Raw genomic sequence first — 20,057 nt, 5'->3', positions numbered from 1 at the left:
TGGCTCTTGCTGGGGTGGATCTTGGCAAGTACTATGATTTCATTCCATCTTCCTCTTGCAGGTTAAGTGAATGTTGCCAGAGGCCAAGGTCCTGGGCCTTCTGTGGATTGCAGGGTCTGGGGATGTGTGGTTTCTGGGAAGGGACGCCTGAACCTCCCCTTCCCTTTCCTAGAGTTCAAAAGGTAAAAATGAGTATTCAAGTGTCACATTTGCACATCCCGGGTCTTCAAAGCACAGAACCGTAAATCTTGTACATGGTGGGCACTGTCTGATCCTGTCCTCACAATATTGCATAAGGGGTCCCTACAGGTGAATAAATGGGGGTTAACTGTGCCTGAGGTTATACAGCTGGAAAGTGGTAGAGCCTGTAGTTCCCTTCTCAGAAGGAAGCTAAATGTAGCAATCAAGAGCACAGCTTTTCATGTCATTAAGAACTGGACTGAAATTCTAGTGCCATTGCTTTTTTTTCAGTCTTTTTCAGGGCCACACCCACAGTATATGGAGGTTCCCAGGTTAGGGATCTAATTGGAGCTGCAGCCGCCAGCCTATGCCACAGCCACAGCAATGCCGGATCCTTAACCCAGTGAGTGAGGCAGGGATTGAACCCAAAACCTCATGGTCCCTAGTCGGATTTGTTAACCACTGAGCCATGACGGAACTCGCCATTGCTTTTTGATTGCGTGGCCATGGGCAAGCATTTATCTCTCCAAGTTTCTCCCTTGGAAAAGTCTTTGTCTTAGTTCTTGGGTTACTGTGGTTTTCATGGTCTCCCTTCTGGATGCTTCACTCTTCCTTTTTTTTTTTTTTTTTTTTTTTGTCTTTTTGCCATTTCTTGGGCTGCTCCCTGGCATATGGAGGTTCCCAGGCTAGGGGTCTAATCGGAACTGTAGCTGCCAGCCTACGCCAGAGTCACAGCAACACGGGATCTGAGCCGCATCTGCAACGTACACCACAGCTCACGGCAACGCTGGATCGTTAACCCACTGAGCAAGGCCAGGGATCGAACCCGCAACCTCATGGTTCCTAGTCGGATTCATGAACCACTGCGCCATGACGGGAACTCCCTCTCTTCTTTTTTGTTACCTTCTCTTCTTGTCTTATGCCTTGGATGTTACCAAACAGTCCATTTTCCTTCCTCTTTTCTTCCCTTTTTCTCTGTAGTCCCTTCTTGGCAGTCTCAATCACGGTGGCATGAGAAAGAGCAAAGGGAGAATTGTATCCCGGCTCTTTAATCTTCCACTTGGATGACACACCATGCGTGCTCGCATTTCATTGGACAGAGCAAATCATTGGTCCATATCTAACCTCAAGATGGATGTGCTCTTGAAGGAGAGGAGCCCCAGGTGAATAGAGCTTTGGGTGTCTCTACTGGAGCGTCTTGGAAACACATCAGAGCCCTCAACTTTGTCTCTGGCTAGAAGATTTATAAATAATGTATTTTTTTTGTCCAGTAGAAATCTTATGACTAATCATGCTTCCCTTTGCTTTGGCTGTTGGGAAGTTCTAAGCCAGATTTGCTGTCCCCCTCTAGCAGTTTTACAGGAACTGCAGCATAAAAATTTGATGTTAACCTTATGGCTTAAATTTAATTATATTTCATGTCTGTGTGTTTTCCTTTGTCAGGCATCCTATTTTTTTAAATTCTGTAGTGCAAATTTGGAAATGCTACTCAAATCATTATTTGAGTGAATCAGGGTAAAAACTAATGCATGCAGCTACACCCACTGCACATCTATGCAGGAGTTCAGCCCTCACCTTTCGTAAGTTATCACTGGGTCATCACCACGGGGGTGTCCTACATTTACCTCCATCACAATACATCCAAGCAGTACTTAGCATCTTTCCCCTAAATGATCTCCTTTACTTAAATTCCTCTTTCCACGAATAGCCTAACCACATGTGGATGATTGCAAAAAAAGCTAACAATCTTTCACCCCACCCCTGTATCCTCATCCTGCTGGTTTATCTTTCACAACTTCTTGACATCTAGTCAAACGAGTCATTCCATACTCTCCAAATATGCCATGTACGTTTCCGTCACCATGTCTTTGCTCATGTGATTTCTTCTGTCGGAAATGCCCCCCACCAACTCCCCACCTGTAGGAATGCTTCCCATGCCTTAAAGCTCATCTCAGCTGTCTTTCCTTGATAATGTCTGGCCCCATCAGCCAACAAAATGAGAGTATCCTGTGCTCGCAATCTCACTGATCACATTTGACTCAATTGACCTTGCATTTCGCCTTTCTCATATTTACTTTAGCTCCCCAACATTTAGAGAGCCCCTTAGGGAGCAAAGACCATGCCTTACTTTGCTTTTTTTGTTTGCAGCACCCAACTCTTTCAGGCACAGTTTTTTGTTTTGTTTTGTTTTTTGTCTTTTTGTCTTTTATAGGGCCACACCTGCGGCATATGGAGGTTCCCCGGCTCGGGGTCTAATAGGAGCTGTTGCTGCTGGCCTACACCACAGCTCACAGCAACACCAGATCCTCAACCCACTGAGCGAGGCCAGGGATCGAACCCACAACCTCATGGTTTCTCGTTGGATTTGTTAACCACTGAGCCATGACAGGAACTCCCAGGCACAGTTTTGAATTGCCCTGAGCCTGAAGTTCATCACAGGTGAGCTTGACTACTTATCGAATGGGAACAGTTGTATGCCTGGCTCCTCCCTCTCCATCACCTGTCACAGCGACAAACTCTTCAGGCACCTCCGCCAACATATCCTACACCTAGACTCTCTTCGCAAATTCTACTGCCTTGGTTCAGACCTCATCAACTCTCACAGGGACAATTACAAAAGCCCCCAATACTTCTTCCTGTCTTCAAGGCTGGTAACTCTAAAATATACATCCCTCCCTTGGCTTAACACTCTTCGGTGGCTTCCTCAGGGCAATGAGATAAAAGGCCAAGCTCCTTTCATGGTATAAAGGGTTCTACATAATCTAGCCTGGCCTGTTTTTCCTGTCTGGATACCTCTGAAGAGCTACACTTTTTCTGATCATGCATTCCTTTCCACCCTACTTAGAAAAATAAGCATTGATTATTTTTGTCTGCTGTGGTGAGCATTGATTGTTTTTGTCTGCTCATTCCTTCTCTCTTTCTTTGGGTACCATAGCCTACCCTCCTTAGAACCTAGGTGGCATGTGACCTATGCTGACCTGTTAGAGAACTCCATTCTCTTCCCAAGGACATAGTCCAGTGAGAACCTTTCTTGAGATTTTCTTCTTCTTTTTTCCTTTTTAGGGCTTCACTTGCTGCATATGGAAGTTCCCAGGCTAGGGGTCGAATCAGAGCTGCAGCTGCCGTCCTGTGCCACATTAGCAGCAATGTGGAGTCCAAGCCGTGTCTGGAACCTACACCACAGCTCATGGTAATGCAGGATCCTTAACCCACTGAGTGAGGCCAGGGATCCAACCTGCATCCTCATGGATACTAGTCGAGTTCTTAACTCACTGAGGCACCACGAGAACTCCCCCTTTCTTGAGATTTTCAATGCGGAATTGAATGAGACATTTAGAGCTCAGAGCGGCCCACATTTCTCCCTGTGAAAATCAAGGCATCAACTCGGAGAGACAAGTAGAAAGAAGGTTCTAGAAGCAAGTCCTCCACACGGCCCTGGACACCCTGGCTCTGGTTTCTAGGCTAATGCCAGGCTTGCTTGCTCACTTCTCCTTTCTCGTCCACGAGCCACCACATGAGCCTTCATTACATGTAAGCATTTGGTTAATCTTTCTCTGAAAAAGATTGTAAACTCCATGAGTGCAGGAACTATATTTATTTTCTTGGCCACTCTCTCTCCAGCACCTAGATTCATATTTATTACTTGTAGGGAAGGTCTGTGGAGGGGGGGCCGAGGGGTATTACAACCTAACAGGTGCATTCCCAGAGGGTCATTCAAGGTGGACTTCTCATGGACCGGTACTTGATTCTGTAGTAAAAGAAGGAACTGCTTCCTCCTCCTCTGAACTCTGTGTAGACAAGTTATCAGCTCAAGTTAAGATTTTCTTTCCGGTAGTGGACTGGAACTTTGCATTTCCAGCCACAACGGGCAGACATTATCTTGACAGTGTAATTTTTGAGGTGAGGGGATCTCACATTATTTCTGAGACCTGAGTTTAGTTCCTCAGGCTCCTTCTCCAGCTAGATACCAAGTTCTCAAGGGTAGGTATATATCCAAGAGAACTGAAAACATATGCCCATGTAAAAACTTCCACATGAATGTTCATAGTGCCTCTATTCATAACAGCCCCAAAGTGGAAACAGCCCAAATGTCCATGAACTAATGAGTGTATAGACAAAATGTGGTCTCTCCATGTAATATACCATGTGGTATTACTCAGCCATAAAAAGAATGAAGTGCTGGAATTCCCATCATGGCTCAGTGGTTAACGAACCCGACTAGTATCCATGAGGACTCGGGTTCAATCCCTGGCCTCTCTCAGTGGGTTAAGGATCCAGCATTGCCATGAGCTGTGGTGTAGGTCGCACATGCGGCTCATATCTGGCATTGCTGTGGCTGTGGCATAGGCTGATGGCTACAGCTCCAATTTGACCCCTAGCCTGGGAACTTCCATATGCCATGGGTGCAGCCCTAAAAAGACCAAAAAAAAAAAAAAAAAAAGTGCTAGCACATGGTACATGAATGAACTTCAAAAACATGATCCTAAGTGAAAGAAGCCAGTCACAAAGGACCATGTGTTATATGATATTATTTTTATCAAATGTCCAGCATGGACAAATCCATAAAGACAGAAAGTAGAATAGTGGCTGCCAGGGACTAAGAGGAGCAGAGATGAGGGGTGACTGTTAGGGTGTGGGGTTTCTCTTTGGGGTGATAAAAATGTTCTAGAATTAGATACCAGTAATGGTTACACAACCATGCAAGTACACAAAACCCCACAGAAGTGTATGTTGTAAAAGGCTGAACTATATTATATGTGAATTATGCCTGATTTTAAAAAAATTCTTGGAGTTCCTGTCATGGCACAGCGGAAACGTATCCAACTAGGAACCATGAGGTTGCAGGTTCGATCCTTGGCCTTGCTCAGTGGGTTAAGGATCCGGTGTTGCTGCGGCCCTGTTGTAGGCCGGTGGCTACAGCTCCAATTAGACCCCTAGCCTGGGAGCCTCCATATGTCAAGGGTGCGGCCCTAAAAAGACAAAAAAAAAAAAATCCTAAGGGTAAAAAGTCTAACACTTTATATATATATATATATTTTTTGAGATGCATCTTCTTTTTTATTACTCAAATGAATTTATCACATCTGTAGTTATATAATGATCATAACAATCCAATTTCACAGGATTTCCATCCCACAGCCCAAGCACATCCCCCCACCCTCCAAACTGTCTCCTCTGGAGACCATAAGTTTTTCAATGTCTGTGAGTCAGCATCTGTTCTGCAAAGAGGTTCAGTCTGTCCTTTTTTCAAATTCCGCATGCCAGTGAAAGCATTTGATGTTGGTGTCTCATTGTATGGCTAACTTCACTTTGTATGATAATTTCTAGGTCCATTCATGTTGCCAAAAATGCTGGTATTTTGTTCATTTTAATAGCCAATAATATTCCATTGTGTATATGTACCACATCTTCTTGATCCACTCCTATGTTGATGGACATTTAGGTTGTTTCCATGAGTTGGCTATTGCAAATAGTGCTGCAGTGAACATCAGAGTACATGTGTCTTTGCGAGTCATGGTTTTCTCTGGATAGATGCCCAGGAGTGGAATTGCTGGATCGAATGGTAGTTCTATTTTTAGTTTTCTGAGGAATCTCCATACTGTTTTCCACACTGGCTGCACCAATTTACAATCCCACCAACAGTGTACTAGGGTTCCTTTTTCTCCACAGCCTCTCCAGCACTTATTGTTTGTAGACTTTTTGATGATGGCCATTCTGGCTGGTGTAAAGTGGTACCTCATAGTGGTTTTGATTTGCATTTCTCTAATAATGAGTGATGTTGAACATCTTTTCATGTAACACTTTATATTTTTAATATCCCATATAGACTCTCTTATCATTTCCTATTTTGACCCGAGCTTGGATGCCAGGATTTTGACGCAGCCTTGCGATGCAGCCTTGCCAAAGCAAGTGTGTTTTAGGCCTAGAGAAATGGGAAGAAAACTGGAATGAGGGGCTGTTGAGTAATTCATCAATCAGACAAATAAGACACCTTCCGTGGAAGGAGTGAAAGGGAGACCCAGAGCTCTCATCATGTCCTCCCCAGCCACACTCACAGCCTCAGCCCCACGATCTTAGGGTCATCAGGACTCATCTGTCATGTTCTTTAGCCCTATTTCTTAGAGGCCAGCTTCTCAGGTCATCACCCAGACGGTCCATTCCTTGATTTTGACCCATCTCCCTTCTTGCCACTTGCCAGAGCATCTTCTGAAATCCATTGTTCATAATCAGCAATATCTTTTATATCGTCAAGCCTTTCCTCTCTGTTTCTGTTACCCTCTTGCTCTGTGATCTTGCTATTCTTTGAGGACCAGCAATTCTGAAGGTCATGTGAAAAGACCATACAGTTCCCCACCCTCCCAGTTGCAGTCTCCATCAGACCCAAGTAACTTCCCATAATTTCCCGAGGATTCTAGGAGCTCCCATTGTGGCCCAGTGGAAATGAACCTGACTAGTATCCGTGAGGGCGCAGGTTGGATCCCTGGCCTTGATCAGTGGGTTAAAGATCCAGCGTTGCTGTGGCTGTAGTGTAGGCCAGCAGCTGCAGCTCCAATTTGACCCCTAGCCTGGGAACTTCCATGTGCCATGAATGCAGACCTAAAAAAAAAAAAAAATTCCTTAGGATTCTAGTTCTTAGCCCACTGCCATTCTCTCCATCATTACTCCTAACCTAACTTAGGGTGATTTCAGTGCCCACATAGGTAATGCTTCCAATGCCCTAGCCTCTCGGTTTCTTGATCTCCAAGGACCTTAGGTCTCAGCTACCCACCGCCATGGTCATACCCTAGACCTTGTCATCATCAGTATCTGCAACCCAACTATAGTCTTCATTTTATCCATCCCTCTCCCTGATCACCACTTCCGATCTTTCCAATTCACTCTGTCTGGTATCCAGTGTCAACGGCTCTTCAGGGTCATCAGCCATGGATAAATAAACCATGGTCTGCTGAAAATAACAGCACTTGCAAAAGTTGACTCTGGGGTCAGACAACCCAGATTTTTACCCCACTCCTGCCCGCTACTAGCTCTTGGAATAGCCGTATCTCTTAGAGGCCAACTTCCCAGGTCATCACCCAGACGGTCCATTCCTTGATTTTGACCCATCCGTGACCTTGGAATAACTGTAACCTTGCTGAGCTTCAGATCCCAATGAAACAGAGATGACAACAATGACTTCAATCCAATAGAATTGTTTTGAGGACTATATGAGGCACTGTAAAGTGTCGAGCACATGCTGGACCGACCTATATGGAACTCTCAGTTAGGGGGGATGACTATGTAGTAAACATTGCATGTTTTGGTCAGCCTCTCGATTGTTCTTTTTCTTACTGGCATTGATGACACCCCAACTTCACCTGAGAAACAGCTCTTTTCTGGCCCTGGAAGTGTCTAATTCCTAACCCAACTCCATGAGAAGCCACGTGAATCCAGTCTTGTCCAGACGGAGCATTCCAGGGAGTTCCCATTGTGGCTCAGTGGTTACCAATTGGACTAGGATCCATGAGGACTTGGGTTCGATCTCTGGCCTTGCTCATTGGGTTAAGGATCCAGCATTGCCACGAGCTGTGGTGTAGGTCACAGATGTGGCTCAGATCTGGCATTGTTGGGGCTGTGGCCGGCAGCTGTAGTTCCGATTTGACCCCTAGCCTGGGAACTTCCGTGTGCTGCAGGTGGGACCCTAAAAAGAAAAAAAAAAAAAAAACCCACGGAAGGAGCATTCCAACCCCCGACAATAGTGAATAGCGACCAATTCAGGAATGGGCACAGAGCTAAGCTGGGTCAATGAGAGTCTTTTCAGGGACCTTCTGTTGGAAGAGTTGGGACAGAGGGTTCCTCCCCTGGATGTGGGGCTGGTAGGACTAAATATGCAGCAAAGCCCCCTTGAGAGCAGCTGACACAGAGGAACATGGAAGAGAGGGCTGGAGGGAGCCTGAGATCCGAGTCCTCGTGTCTGGTAATGTTTTAAATCTGCCTCTGGACTTTCAGTTATACGGGCAAACAGTTTCTTCCAAGGTGCTTAAGTCAGTTTGAGTTGGGCTTCTGTCTCCCTCAGAGTTCTGGCTGTTAAATTTTTTTTTTTGGCTGCGCTCATGGTGGGCAGGAGTTCCTGAGCCAGGGATCAAACCTGTGCCACTGCAGTGGCCTGAGCCGCAGCAGCGACAATGCCAGATCCTTACCCACTAGGCCACCGGGGAATTCCTGCTATTAGATTTTACAGTGAAATACTAGTCTGCCACCAGAAATGATGATATAAAGCAATATTGGAACACAGAGAGATAATTATTAAAATTTTTTATTTAAGGGAGTTCCTGTCATGGCTAGCGGAAATAAATTTGACTAGCATCCCTGAGGATGCAGGTTCAATCCCTGGCCTCGCTCAGTGAGTTAAGGATCTGGCGTTGCCATGAGCTGTGGTGTAGGTTGCAGATGTGGCTTGGATCTGGTGTTGCTATGGCTTCAGTGTAGCCCAACAGTTGTTACAGCTCTGATTTGACCCCTAACGTGGGAACCTCCGTATGCCACAGGAAAAGCCCTAAAAAGAAAAAAAAAAACAAAAACAAAAAACAACTTTCAGGAGTTTCCATTGTGGCTCAGTGAGTTAAGAACCCAACTAGTATCAGTGAGGATGAAAGTCTGATCCCTGGCCTTTCTCAGTGGGTTAAGGATCTGGTGTTGCTGTGAGCTGTGGTGTAGGTTACAGATGCAGCTCAGATCCTGAATTGCTGTGGCTCTGTATAGGCTGGAGGCTACAGCTCCAATTCAACCCCTAGCCTGGGAACTTCCATATGCCACAAGTGTGGCCCTAAAAAAAGGTAAGATAAAACAATTTTGAGAATAATAAGATATCAGTAAGAATGAGAATCAATGAGATTCCATTTTGTAAGAGGCAAGAGGCAGAGGTCTGTCCTCTCTCACAGCGCCCCACCATCTCTGTTTGCTGGGGCTGCCTTTATAAAGTACTACAGTTGGGTGACATAAACAAGAGAAATTGCTTATCTCACAGTTCTGGAGGCTGGAAGTCCAAGGTCAAGGTGTCAGTGGGGGTGGTTTCCTCAGAGGCTGGGAGGAAGAATCTGCTCTGTGCTGGGGAGGAGGGTCCCACGGTGCCCCTGCCACTCTGCCCATTGGGATGGACCAGCTGGCACGATGTGGGGGGCAGGCAGAGATGGCAGATCACCGCTGCATGTCAGAGCGTAACTGCAACAAGGATGGCAAAGCAGTGGCTCCTTACTGCACTGAGTGAAGCATTTGGTGTGCATACCTCTTTGCTGTGCACAGCAACCCTAAGGATAGGCGTTACCTTGTCATTTCCTAGAAGAAAAACCCTGGATTCCTAGAGATCAGGTTCTTGTCCAGAGCCATGGACCCCGAGGCTTCACCAACACAGGGTCTGGCATTTATAAGATATTGGCCAGTACTATTTTACTACATGCCTCCTTTCCCATGGATCTTTCGGGTTAAAATAACACCCTTTCCCCCTCACCTCTCTTCTGGTTGCTTTGGAACCCTGCCTGGACCTGATTAGCTCTTAGCCAGGGGCAGTGGATGAAGCTGGTGAGTTCCAAGGACAGTAGTAGCCACAGGCGGTGTGCCTTTGGAACAAAGCTGGGCGGGGCCACGGAAGGGGAAGCTGGCCCACAAGGGCCCACCCTGTGGTGGACTTTAATTGTTTCTGTCTGCTCATTCCTTCTCTCCCTACCTTACACTAACGTATCCTAGTCTGCCATCAAAAATGATGATATAAAGCAACACTGGGATGCAGAGTGATGCTTATTAAAAACTCTAACTGAAAAAAACTAACTTCAAGAATAATAAGATACAGTAAGAATGAGAATCAGTGAGATTCCATTTTGTAAGAATTTTATGGAGTTCCTGTCATGGCTCAGTGGTTAATGAATCCCACTAGGAACCATGAGGTTTCGGGTTCGATCCCTGGCCTTGCTCAGTGGGTTAAGGATCCGGTGTGTCGTAAGCTGTGGTGTAGGTCGCAGACACAGCTCAGATCCTGCGTTGCTATGGCTCTGGCGTAGGCCGGCGACTACAGCTCCCATTTGACCCCTAGCCTGGGAACCTCCATATGCTGTGGGAGCAGCCCAAGAAATGGCAAAAAGACAAAAAAAAAAGAATGTTATGACTATAAGAGCTTCCTAATGGCTCAGTGGGTTAAGGACCTGGCATTGTCACTGCTATGGCTCAAGTCACTGCTGTGGTACAGGTTCTATCCCTGGCCTGGCAACTTTAGTATGCCGTGGGTGCAGCCTACATACGAGTGTGTGTATGTGTGTGTGTGTGTACAAGTTAGCAAAAGATAAGTATGTTAATTATGTGTGTCACATAGCTTAACACTCATAGGTGGTGGGACTATAGATAATGGTATTTTCTTTTTAGCCTATATTTTCTAATGTTTCAACAATGGATGTAGATACCTTGTTCGATTTTCTGTTTTATTTATTTTCAACTTTTTAAAAGTGAACGTTTCCCAAGTGAGAAAAAGCAGCCCTTCCTTGTCACACCTGTAATCAGAGCAATAAATTCTGCCTGTCCTCAGGGCGCCTCTCAGGATCCTTCAGGGTGTCTGGGACTAGGTGAACCTGTTCTGTGGGTTTGTGGCTCCTAGGTGTGCCAGGCCTGATGACCTTGAACCGATTAGAATCCCAGAACCGCCATTTACAAGTTTCAGTGGTCTCAGGGCAGTTGGGAAATTCAGAATTAATCAACTGCGTCCTCTTGGGAAAGGGGCGAATGGAGTGATATATGTCCAGAGCTTTCAAAAGGGATTGATCGTGGCTGGGGGAATTGTGTGTGGTGGTGGGAGGGGCTGTGGGAATAGTCACACGTGCTGTTAATATCCAGCATGCACACAGCGGCCTCTTCCCTGCTGAGTCTTGTATGTCATCAACTTCCTAGCAGAGAAAGATGCTTTTGCTCACACCTTGAGGGTGGAGGTGCTCAGGATCCAGAGGTTGTCAGTGACTCATTGAGCGACCACAGCAAGAACCGAGTCGTGATTTAGGGTTCCTGACTCCAAGCCCTGTTTGGGTGCCAATCTTTTCCTTTAAGGGCTGCCTCAGACACGTGCCGGCTGCCTCACATAGGACAGACCTTCCTCGTGCCCCTTCTAGAAGCGTATTTAAAAATTCATGTCAAGGGAGTTACCATCGTGGCTCAGTGGAAATGAATCCAACTAGCAACCATGAGGTTTCCGGTTCCATCCCTGGCCTCGCTCAGCGGGTCAAGGATCCGACGTTGCCATGTGAGCTGTGGTGCAGGTCGCAGACGCGGCTCGGATCCACGTTGCCGTGGCTGTGGTGTAGCCTAGCAGCTGTAGCTCCAATTCGACCCCTAGCCTGGGAACCTCCGTGTGCCAAGAGTGTGGCCCTAAAAAGCAAAAAAGTAAAAATTAAAAAAATTCACGTCAAGGAGTTCCCATCGTGGCTCAGTGGTTAACGAATTGACCAGGAACCATGAGGTTGCGGGTTCAATCCCTGGCATCACTCAGTGGGTTAAGGATCTGGCGTTGCCGTGAGCTATGGTGTAGGTTGCAAATGCGGCTGGGATCCTGCATTGCTGTGGCTCTGGTGTAGGCTGGTGGCTTCAGCTCTGATTTGACCCCTAGCCTGGGAACCTCCACATGCCATGGGAGCGGCCCAAGAAATGGCAAAAAGACAAAAAAAAAAAAAAAAATTCACGTTAAGATAATTTTCTCTGGGTTTTTCCTTTTAGAAACACTCAAGTTCTGTCCTACAGTCTATTCCTATTTATGCCCCAGCTCAGAAAGCTGGATTCTGATATGTCTGCCATCATCTCGGGCTCCAAATCTGGGGCTACTGCCTGAAAAAGTCCTCTACATTGTGAGTGTGGGGGAGGGTTCCCATTCTGGGGGTGGTTTAGTTCAGCTCCAGGCCAAAATGGCTTCTCTCATGTCACGAAAGCCCTGCTTAGTTCTCTTCCTCCAGGGATCTGTGTACGGTTTTGTGGCTGGCTCACCATCCTGGGCTCTCCTCAGGAGACCTATTCATCCTACCCCTTAACTTCTCAGTCACAGAGGGATCACTCAGTGTCAGGTTGCTCTTCCAAGACTTGACAGATGTTGACTCCTCACGGGAACTTAATGATGCAGATACCGTTATTATTATTATCCCATTTTATAGATGACGAAACAGAGGCACAGAAAACTTGCTCGAGATTCTAGATCTAGTACGTGTTGGAGGCAGTCCGATGGCTCCAGAGTCCGCCCTCTTAACCACCCTACCTTGCTCCTCTCCTTCGGATGCTTTAAGCCTCCTGCCCTGTGAAGTCACCCTGGCATGTGTTGGGAATTGCTCTCATCCTTGCATTGCACTTCCGGAGCACTTCGCTGGTCCCTTGAGGATTCCTTTGGTTTCGAGTGAAGTATTTAATAGCCTTGGTCCCTTACAAGCAGGCAGTTTTGTAAGGACTGGAATTTGGTATGTTCATCTTTGTATCCATGGCATTCTCACGCCAGATCCTTTCCAGGTGTTTTTTAAACACTGGAGATGTGAAATATACATGGGCTCAAGTGAAATGAAGTTTAGTGAAGTAGAAGGTCCCATAATGAATAAACCCTTTAAGATAGTCTTGGTGAGATGCTTCCATAAAAAACTTAACTCTAGGAGTTCCCATTGTGGCACAGTGGTTAATGAATCTGACTAGGAACCATGAGGTTGCAGGTTCGATTCCTGGCCTTGCTCAGTGGGTTAAGGATCCGGCGTTGCCCTGAGCTGTGGTGTTGGTCACAGACACAGCTTGGATCCCGTGTTGCTGTGGCTGTGATGTAGGCCAGCGGCTACAGTTCCGAGTAGACCCCTAGCCTGGGAACCTCCATATGCCATGGGAGCAGCCCTAGAAAAGGCAAAAAGACAAAAAAACAAAAACAAAAAACTTGAGCGCGCCTGCACACACACACACACACACACACACACACACACACAAATGCAGATAATTCTCATCCATCCAAGAGGAGGTTATTTTCTTTTGAGGAATATTCAGCCTCCTGCTTTTCCTGCCATTTCATCCAAACTTTTTAGACATTTTGTGACTTGCTAGAATCACCCATAAGGAGATAAGAGAGGGATAAAAACACATTGAGTCATAGCAGCTCCATCTCTTGCCAGTTCTGTGACTTTAGGAAAGTCACTTGAGTTTTCTGAATCTTAGTTTGGCTGTAATTATACCTAGTGTCCTGGACCTGACACTGCATGTAAAGCAGCTGGCCCAGGGCTTGGTTGATAGTAAAAGGTACATAAACTCGACGGTTCTCATCATCGTCTCCGTGGCCTGGCTGGCAGCACCAGGAGAAAGGAAAGGAAACAGAAGTCTCTGATTGACTTCCTAACACTCTGGAGAAAGGGCGAAGGAGAATAAAATGAAGGCGATTGGTCAAAATGAGAGCTATCATAATAATCAATTTTCATTTCCCTTGTCATCCTCTGTTCCTTCTTAAATAAATAGAAATAGGAGAAAAATATCTGCAGCAACACAATGTCCTGAAAGAGATAATTAGCCTAATTTAAACTAAAATCATATTTACTCATGCAATGTGCAATTATGACACACCTACTATGTGTCAGGTACTGAGTTAGGTTTGGAGTTACAGAGCCACCTAAGACATAGTCCCTGTCCTGAAGGAGCTCCCAGATTGGTGTGGGGACAGAGTTGTAAGTGCATTACTCAAAATCAGAGCCGATTTCAAGGAGTTGCTTTTATATTAGAGAATTCATGGGAATGTAGAAGAGGGGCTATCTTTTTTGTTGTTGTTGTTGTTGTCTTTTTGCTATTTCTTTGGGCTGCTCCTGCGGCATATGGAGGTTCCCAGGCTAGGGGTCCAATCGGAGCTGTAGCCACTGGCCTACGCCAGAGCCACAGCAATGCGGGATCCGAGCCGCGTCTGCAACCTACACCACAGCTCATGGCAACACCGAATCCTCAACCCACTGAGCAAGGCCAGGGGTCGAACCTGCGACCTCATGGCTCCTAGTCAGATTTGTTTCTGCCATGCCAAGGCGGGAACTCCGAAGAGGGGATATCTTGAAGGAAAGCTTTGTGTGGGAGATTAAGGTCAAAACTGGGCATGTGGAAGTTCCCAGGTCAGGGATTGAATCTGAGCTGCAGCTGCCCGCCTATGGCACAGCTGCGGCAACGCTGGATTCACCCACTGCACCAGGTCAGGGATTGAACCCAAGCCACTGCCGTCGCATTCTTAACCCGATCCACCACAGTGGGCCCTCCTAAGCGGGGCCTTAAGGGAGGATGTCGAAGTTCTTGGGTGCAAGCAGCAGAAAGCTGCTCTAGCTATAGCTCAAACAGGGAAGGGGCTGAGGGACGGAGGTCCTGTGGGAAGGAGATCAGGGGCTTACAGAATTGTCAGGAAGCTGAAATGACCAGATCTGGTAAAACAAGCAGAATCAAAGGAGCTGTGGAAGATGAAGCATATGACCCCCAGCAGAGATCACCTGGAGGGAATGGGCTAGTTTGGCTTCAATGCTGTGGAGAAGGTCCTTTTATCACTCTCTCAAGACCAAAGTCCCAGGACAGGGTGTATGACCCTCTGAGCAAAGTCCCGGGATCACCCGATGGCCAAGCCAAGGTGGGGGTAGAAGGCTTTAGGACCTCTGACTTGGGTACTAGGCGGTGTTGGTCCTTCCTTTCCATTAAGACCTTAGACCTGGAGAATTCCCTTGGCGGATCGGCATTCTCCCAGGAAGGAAGTGATGCTGGAAACCAGACAGCAAAAAAAGACAAAGGTCCTCTAGGGTCGGTAGGATTCCTCCAGTAAGTGGCAGGGAAGGGAAGGCAGGCCAGGAGCTGAATAGAATCTGCAAAGCTAAGGAAGGAGAAAACTTCAGGGTTGTGGAGGGAATGGAAGGTGCTTCAGGGCCACGAGGCTGTGGTTAATGCAGAAAGAGCTATATTGAAAAAGGTAGAGAGGTTGTGCTCAAATCACAGAAAATCTTATAAATGCCCCAATTAAAAACCGAGACTTTAGGCGTAGCCAAGGGCAGGGGCAGAAGTCTTTGCAGGAAGTAAGCAGTTATGCTTGGGAGAGAAGATGAGATGGAGGCTGTGTTCGGAATCTCTTTTTCTGCGAGGTGGCAGGGGGCTGGCTGCACTGTAACAAAAGCAGCGAAAATCACAGAACTTGGGAAGAAAACGAAGCAGCCAGCGTTCGGCAGCACAAGAGCAGATTCAGTGTCACAGCCCCGAGTTTGATGGTCCCACGGAGCCCAATGGCAGAGGACGGAACTCAAAGCAGGAACTGAGCTAATGAGATTGGCTTCACAGGAAAGAAAAGCTTTAAAGTCTCTTCATTTGCCACTGGAATTGCTCTTCCTTATTAGTCAAATACAAGGAAACTGAGTATCTTGTTCTCCCTGGAAATCTGGGGCAGTACTTTATCTGCCCCCAATCCATTTCTGCTTCCAGTGGTAACAGTCCCTCCATTGATTTTGAAGCCTCCCTACCCAAGAGACTCCAAGTCCGGGAATTTTTAGGAGCTGGCCCTAGATTTGGTTTCTGGGGGAGCGGGGAGGGAACATGTAACCCTGGTTTAGCCAATCAGAGTATTCCACCTCCACCCCCCACAACGCTGATTGGCTTAGGCGTAGACACAGGACCCAAGCCGACAGTGTCAGCTGCAGCCCATTGGGAAAGAGGGACGCCCCTTAATGCAGAGGTGCTGAGTGGGGGTAAGGTATACTGGAGCTGCTGCTGGCTGCAGTTGGAAGCTTCTCTGCTGCCCTCGTTTTGTGAGAGTTCGCAAAGCAGGCGTTTCCCTGGTCATCTTGGCTGCCATCTTGGGCAGGTGAGATCGTTGAACAATGAGAGTGTGAGAGGTAGGTGCTGTAGGCAATGACAGCTTCGGAGAATAATCTGGATTGAGGTAACGGGGTCAGATAAACACCTTTGGGCAAAGGCCCTGTCGTGCACGTACTGGCAGCATATCAACAGCCTAGGAGTTTCCATGTGACTCAGGGGGCTAAGGATCCAACATTGTCACTGCAGGAACTTTCACATGACACAGGTGTGGCCAAAAAAAACTCCGCAAAAAACAAAACAAAACAAAAAAAGACTTAAGACAACCTAGGAGTTCCTATCCTGGTTCAACTAGCATCCATGAGGATGCGGGTTCCATCCCTGGCCTCGCTCAGTGGGTTAAGGGTCTGGTGTTGCCCTGAGCTGTGGTATAGGTCACAGACACTGCTCAAATCTGCCTTTGCTGTTGCTGTGACTTAGGCCGGCAGGTATAGCTCAGATTCGACCCCTAGCCTAGGAACTTCTGGGTGCGGGCCTAAAAGGACAAAAAATAAATAAATAAATAAATAAATAAATAAATAAAATAAAACCAACCCAAACCAAAACAAAACAGTCTGGGTGGTCGGATGGAGCTTGGAAAACTTCAGCTAGCACAGCTGGAGGCTGAAGCGGAAACGTGACGCATTGGTCTCATGTACCTGCTCTTGAGTTTGGCTTTGGGGTGAATCATCTCAGTAGCTGGAATAAGCCAGGAAAGCCAAGTTCACCAGCTAACTGCTAAGTCTTCATCTGCATTTTGCCAGCATGGGCAGAACTTTGCTTCTTACTCAAGAGATTCCAGCTCCTACAACAATCAATACCGAGAACGGCTGTCCCCATCTTCAATCTGTTGGTTTCCTCGGCCCTGTCCTTCCTTTACCCTCACAAATCCCTGCTCTTCTCCTCAGGTCTCCATGTTTAATGGAGTGGGAAGACCCTAAGAGGAAATGCTCTCCCGTGTTAGGCTTAATTTTCTACTTACATTTTTTTCTATGGCCCCAATATTTATATATATATATACACGTATTAATCATATATACTGTCTTAGATAGAAACATCTATATAGTATTAGATCATAATTTTAACTACATATTTCATTATACATTATAGTATAGATATATATTACGTATAAATGATATGTTATAAATGAATATCAATACATATTACGTTATACATATTTTTATTTGGGACCCAGTGCCAGCCCTCAGCTGAATCCACCCATTATGTCACTTCCTCCCCTGTGAAGTGGTCCCCTGGTGTCCCCAGACTGAAGCATCCTCTCCTCTGTGTGCCTCATGCACTTGATGTGCACTTTGATGAACACTTACCGCCGCGTTTGGATTATTTCCTTGTTTTTCTCTTTTTATGCCTCTTTCCAGTTACACCTGGATCGTTATCGATCGGATTATCCTCAGTACCAGCGGAGCCCTGAGTCCTCACCACGTGATGACGCTCAGTAGATGTCTTCGGGATGAATGAAGTTAGTACAACGCCCGGCTCATAGAAAATGTTAAGCAAACGCATGTTGAGTGAGTGAGGAAGGGACAAACTAACAATGAATGGAGTCTGAGCTCAGAGTGGATCTGTCCCTCCCAGGCACGTTTGCAGGGACTGGGCAGGAGGACAAGTTGAGGCCCACCTGCCATATGTCCACATAATTAAAGTCACCAAACAGCCTAACTCACAAACTGTTAATTAAAATGTTCTCTGCTCCTACCTTGGCAAATACATCTTTACAATGAAAAATCAAAAGATGCATGACAAGTGATATGTCCTGTGTGACCAAAAGTAGGCAAAAATATCAAAAATGTCTAAGTCTAATAAATATTGCAAATGTTTAAGTACTTTGTTGAGGAGCTGATGGCGTTGAGATACACAATAACCTAAAGACGTATATATAATTCATAAATTCTTATGTGTCTAGTCTCTACCATTTATTAGTCTTGCCTTTATTTCAGCAAAAGTACTGGGAGGGGGGTTGTTGTTATAAGCAAGTCTTTCACATAAGTTATGTTCTGTTGACAGCACTGTCAGATTATATAACCTTTCTTGGATCACTGAGGTTTTTAGGTCTTTTTATATAGAAATTAATTTCAACTTAGAGAAGCAGTTATATGTAAACTCCAATGAACAAGAAAATTCTGCGCAGCAGCTTATTACAATTAGTTGTTTACAAGTGCCAAAAAATAGAAACAAACGGGCCATCGCTATGGGAATGGTTGGATAAATTTTGGCAAAGCTGAACACATTATGCAGCCACTTAAAGAAATAAATGAGTCATATCAGTTGACTTGGAGGGATTTCCATGAGATATTCCCAAGGAAAGCCATATGTAAAGAAATGTGTATAATTCATCTCATTTCTATAAAATAGACAATGATGAAAAGCTATGTGTGTATGTATATTATTTACATATTCATATATGGTTTAGTTGAAAATAGAGAAGAGTATAGATGGAATCACCTTCATTGTTAACCTGGATTTTCTATATGTACGTGTAGGAGGGAGTGGTGACGCAGGAGTAAGAGAGATGCAAATTACAAAAGAGAAAGTAAAATCTGGCTAAAAAGTATACTCCATGCTTGATTTGATCTCAATTGTTCAATATTCTGTATGTGTTTTTATGGAAAGTAGGACATTGGGGGGAAATTTTACATCCGTATTTACTGATATATAGGTATAATGGATATGTAATTGTCCAGAAAAAATACTGTGATATCCTCCAAGCAAAAACCCTGCCTGTGTGAGTCCACACTTTTAAATGGATGAACAAGGAGGGAGATGTGGAAAGACACATACCAAGCCTTGGTACCAGGGACTGGAGTAAAGGATGGTGCAGGAGAAAGATGGTTGTTTTCTTCATACATGTATTTATTTTGGTTTTGGTTTTGTTTTTATTGAAGTATAGTTGCTATGCAATATATGTTACAGAGGTACTATTGTATATTTAGTGATTCACAATTTTTAAAGGTTATACTCCATTTATAGTTATTACAAAGTATTAGTCATATTCCCCGTGTTGTACAATACATCCTTGTAACTTTTTTTTTTTCGGTCTTTTTGCCTTTTCTGGGGTCACACCCATGGCATATGGAGGTTTCCAGGCTGGGGGTCTAATCAGAGCTGTAGCCACCAGCCTACACCAGAGCCACAGCAACACGGGATCCGAGTTGCGTCTGTGAACTACACCACATCTCACGGCAACGCCGGATTCTTAACCCACTGAGCAAGGCCAGGGATCGAACCCGCAACCTCATGGTTCCTAGTCAGATTCATTAACCACTGCGCCACGACAGGAACTCCCCTTGTAACTCATAACTAATAGTGTGTACCTCTCAATCCTTTACTCATATATTATCCCTCCCCCTTCTCTCTCCCCACTGGTAACCACTAGTGGAGTTCCCGTCGTGGCTCAGTGGTTAACGAATCCAACTAGGAACCATGAGGTTGCGGGTTTAATCCCTGGCCTTGCTCAGTGGGTTGAGGATCCGGCGTTGCCGTGAGCTGTGGTGGCATCGCAGACACGGCTGGGATCCGGCGTTGCTGTGGCTCTGGCGTAGGCTGGTGGCTACAGCTCCAATTAGACCCCTAGCCTGGGAACGTCCATATGCCACCGGAAGCGGCCCTAGAAAAGCAAAAACAAACAAGGAAAAAAAAACTAGTTTGTTCTCTATATCTGTGAGTCTGCTTTTTTTGTGATATTCACTAGTTTGTTGTATTTTTTAGATTCACACGGAAATGATTTTATACAGTATTTGTCTTTCTCTATCTTGCTTATTTCACGTAGCATAATGCCTATCAAGTCCATCCATGTTGCTTCAAGTGCCAAAATTTCTTTCTTTTTTTAAGGGCTGGGTAGTATTCCATTATATACATATATGTCTGTTTGTATATATACGATATATAACTTCTTTATACATTCATGTGTTGATGGACACCTAGGTTGCTCCCACATCTTAGCAATTGTAAATAATGCTGCTGTGACCTTTGGGGTACATGTATCTTTTCGAACTGGTGTTTTTATTTATTTTTTCTAATATATACCTTAGGAGTATAATTGCTGG

At 45.6% G+C, this 20,057-nt stretch overlaps 1 long non-coding RNA gene across 1 annotated transcript in view; it reads left to right on the top strand.

Annotated features, from left to right (window-relative positions):
- The window catches only part of LOC106509966, a 38,291-nt gene extending 19,253 nt beyond the window's left edge, over positions 1–19,038 (top strand). The window contains exon 3 of the long non-coding RNA XR_001308019.2: positions 17,373–19,038. This is a non-coding gene — a long non-coding RNA (uncharacterized LOC106509966). The remainder of the gene's footprint in view (positions 1–17,372) is intronic.

The sequence above is a fragment of the Sus scrofa genome, chromosome 4, assembly GCF_000003025.6.
Source record: "Sus scrofa isolate TJ Tabasco breed Duroc chromosome 4, Sscrofa11.1, whole genome shotgun sequence".
NCBI lineage: Eukaryota > Metazoa > Chordata > Mammalia > Artiodactyla > Suidae > Sus > Sus scrofa.
This window is presented reverse-complemented; position numbering and strand designations above follow the sequence as displayed.